The sequence below is a fragment of the Primulina tabacum genome, chromosome 1 (assembly GCF_025594145.1).
Source record: "Primulina tabacum isolate GXHZ01 chromosome 1, ASM2559414v2, whole genome shotgun sequence".
Lineage (NCBI taxonomy): Eukaryota > Viridiplantae > Streptophyta > Magnoliopsida > Lamiales > Gesneriaceae > Primulina > Primulina tabacum.
Genome location: NC_134550.1, coordinates 44772194 through 44776370, shown reverse-complemented (window position 1 = coordinate 44776370; position 4177 = coordinate 44772194). Strand labels below are relative to the sequence as shown.

Sequence of the window (4177 nt, the reverse complement as noted above, 5' to 3'; positions counted from 1 at the left end):
ATAGTTGTTATAGAGGCTCATTGTGCAGTCACGCAGGCGCGGACCTGGCTCGGGGCATAACAGAAATGGTATCAGAGACGGTCACCGGCAAGGAACATCGGGGAATAAGTTCTATGCGGAGCAAAGTGCTACGTGCATGAGAGTCACCTCTTGAACCTGCGTGGCAAAGTTCTACATGACGGGAGCCACCTCTTGAATCTGTAGGAGCCACCTCTTGAATCTGTAGGAGCCACCTCTAGATTCTCGGTGCTGGTGGATCGAGGGGTCAGGCCACGACGAGAACGTCGAGTTCTGAAGGAGGGGTGATTGTGATACCTATTGTCCCACATGATAAAAATTAAATATTAAAAATAAGTTTATAATATGCTACAATAGATTTCTATAACAACTTGAGTTAATCATTTTCATAAAGAAGACGAATACGAAATAGTTGCCATATGGGCTCATTGTATAGTTACGTAGGTACCGACCCGGGCTCGGGACGCGACAACTAATGTAAACAACTTTCATAAAAATTAAGACGAATATGAAATAATTGTTATATAGATCTATTTCTTAATTATGTTTGTGTTGGCTTGAGCCTGAGTCTTATCCAATACGATAGATTCTAGTCTATCCGTACCCAAACTTATTTGAGTCATTTTGCACTACTTTGTCTTTTTTTTTTTAAGGCCGAAATTAATCCACGAGAAAACTACTTCCTCCTAACGATTTTACATTTCAAACACAAGTATATGGGATAGACCGGAACTGTACAAAACTTTCTGAAAATATTTCCTTTGGGAAATAAAAATCCCATAAGTAGATTGAATTACTTCAGTATCAAGAAAATAATACATCTTGCCAAGATCCAACGTATCAAACTTAACCATCATGGACTCCTTAAAATTTTCAAACACGACACTATCTGAAACGTCTACTGATATAAATGCGGAAATTTTTTTTTTAAAGCTCACATATTCGAAAATAAACCTTTAAATAATTTGCATGCATACAACCCTGCTGAGAAATATGCCATAAAAAAATTAATCGTAAACAATCGACAAAGAGAAATGCTGTAATGTAAAAATTGTCAACTCGGCCATCAATCATGCATGAATAAAACAAACAAGTAAAAATCCTGAAAATCAACAGCGTACCATAAAAAACGTGTAAAACTGATTATGTCTGCTCACAGCTCATAAAAACGTGATGTGCGGAAAAGTGTGGTCCTCGGATCGTGCTCGCACATCCATCCCTGCCTACTCAGAGTTTTGGCACCTTCAATCACCTCATCTAAATGCTCACCTGCAACAAACACTCCTAGTGAGTCTAAAGACTAAACACACATGCACTGTTAATAGCAAGTACATATACGTAGCACACAGAAGTGAAAATACCGTATTCAACATACATTTCATGAACGTAAACTTGTCGTATAAAATCATAACGTGTCAAACATGTCTCAACATATCATCATATATGTATACATTTCTTTTAATTGAATTCAGTTCATTAATTGTGACTTTATATCAGCTCTATTTGATGGATCCATCTATAAACCGCGGTATCCAACGACGGAGACATCAGCAACAGTATTATCCATCCACTTAGCCTTGGCCTCAGCTCATAATATATCATACAATCATGTTATTCATAACCAAATCTCATCCTTCAAAACGTGACATCATGTTCACCACTTAATGAAAACATGCATATACGTAAATTTTCCTTGAAACCAAGCATGCACCGTAATTTTCGTAATTACATAAAAAATCATAAACATGATGCATAAACTTTTAAAAACATGATAAATATATGCCCAGGGCGCTTCCAGGACTAAAATCTCATCTCGGGTGCAAAATGACTATTTTGCCCCTGTAAACCCAAAATGACTATTTTACCCTTGGACCTCTAAATTTTGACCCGAAGCTTACCAAACTCCTTAAAACCTCCCAAAACATATTAAAAGTGTTTCTTCGACGTGAACACAAACCCGAACTTAACCGATTCTTTTTAGAACTTGGACCGGGGTCCCGGTTTTAACCTGAATCGACCCGAAACTTAACCAAATTTCTCTTAAATTTAATTATGTCTTAAACTTACCCAACCAGCCTTAAAACCACACACTCTACCCCTTAAGACCCACGAAAAACGGGACCCAAGGATGCTGGAATTTTCTGCACGATCAAGTCATAATCCTAGTCGCACTATTCTCTCGTTTCATCAAACCTAGACCTAACCAACGAGGACCAGCCCCAAACCAGCCCTCTCTAGCTCACCTCGTGACTCTCCTGGACGCCCTCACCCACTGCCCTTAGCCCTATGCCCGCAGCAAACAAGAACCACAAGACGCGAGCCTGAACCACCCGTGCGACCCTAACTCACGGCTACTCCTTCAAACTTCCTTCCACTCGAGACCAGCCTTACATGAGTTTCTCGTGTCTCAGACCCACCAAGGTCTTCCCCACGTCCCTAGCATGCCCCACGCATCGGCACCCTCCTACAATTCCCGATCTATCCAACATACACACACAAAAGCTTAAAACGATCGGCCCCTTGCCTAACTGTGCCTCGACGTGATCCTCAGCCTCCTTTCCTCATAAAACTCGACACCTATAGACCCTTAGAACGCCCAAAAACAGCAGCCCCTTGCAACCACACAAGAAAACATGAGATGGAGTCAAAACAATGCAAGGTTTTCATGTCAAACTCATTCAAAAACGCAAGCATGATGTAGATCATAAAGTTTTCAAACAAATACATAAACTACAGCATACTTATGGCGTGCATGAGTATAAAATGAGAATACAAGCGTGCCTTATCAATTAGATGACCAAAAACTAGATGATATGTGCGTGGGACGTGAAAACAGAGAGACGGGAAGAAGCCTTCTTGAACCCCAAAGGCGGCCGTCGACGGCTGCTGCTGAGATTTTCGAAGGGAAATGCTGCCAAGGTGAGGGAGGGGGCTGATGAGAGCTAAATAGGCTTAGGGTGTGTTTAGGGTATTAATTAAATAGTAAACAACAAGCTAATGGGCCCTAAATATATGTTAAAAAGGTTTAAAAGGGTTTCGAGTCCATTAAGCTTAAAAATAAGCCCATCAAGCCCAAACACACTGCCAAAAAATATTTCGTTTTGGTAAATTTTTTAAAATATTGCCTGAACCCTCAAAAGTCCTTCGATTCGTTAAAATTTGTGTACCGATTAAAAATATGCTACGGCGGGTAAAAATACCCAACAAAGCTCATTTCTTGAAAAATACACTTAAAACATCTTTTATTAATTAATAAAAATTAAACATATAATAAAAATAATTTTCCTGATATTTCCCCGGTATCCGTTCCTCGATCGAGCGTAAAATGCATCTAGAAACCATAATGCGTGAACTGTTAAAATAATCATGAAATAAATCCTATCATGAAATAATTATGCATTAAATGCATAAAAATAAGTAAACACATCATTTAAATAAAATCCTAGATTGCAAGCATTCAGATTACGTAAATTAAATTCCCTTGACCTTACACTATCATTACCCGTGAATATAAGATCATCAATATATAAGCCAACAATGAGCATTTATCCTTCATCTTCAATTTTTTTACAAAGTGTATACTCATATGGACATTTTTGAAAACCTGCTTTAGAAAAATAAGCCTCAATTCGACTATATCATGCTCGTGGGACCAGCTTTAACACATACAAAGTTTTCTTCAATTATACACTTTATGCTCATTTCCAAGTTTAATATAACCAGGAGGTTGATCGATAAATTTATATATGTTCTTCCAAGTCTCCATGTAAAAACGTCGATTTCACATCCAATTAGAAGATAGACCATGAATATTGTGTTGCTAAAGAAATTACCATTCTGGTCGTATCATGTCTTGCAGTTGAAGCAAACATATATGTATAGTCGACTTCAAACTCTTGTTTGTAACCTTTTTCTACCAACTGTACCTTGAATTTGTCGACCTTTTGATATTCTTTCAATTTACTTTTGTAAATACACTTCACACCTATTGTTTTTTGACTTTTTGGAAGCTCGGATAGTTCAAAAGTTTTATTTTCTCGATGGATACGATTTCACCATCCATTGTCATTCGCTATTTTGATTATTTGACGCCATCTTCGAAAGCTACTGGGTCACAATATGAAAATAGAGCAAAACGAACTATGCATCTTCAATTTGG

The 4177-nt window shown here is 38.1% G+C and overlaps 1 long non-coding RNA gene across 1 annotated transcript; it reads right to left on the bottom strand.

The window, feature by feature from the left end:
- Positions 1-228: 228 nt before the first annotated feature.
- Positions 229-2945, bottom strand: LOC142544342 (uncharacterized). Its single transcript, XR_012820044.1, has 3 exons — positions 2800-2945; positions 1140-1287; positions 229-315 (listed from the first exon to the last, which is right to left on the bottom strand). It is a non-coding gene; the product is annotated as an uncharacterized LOC142544342 (long non-coding RNA).
- Positions 2946-4177: the final 1232 nt, after the last annotated feature.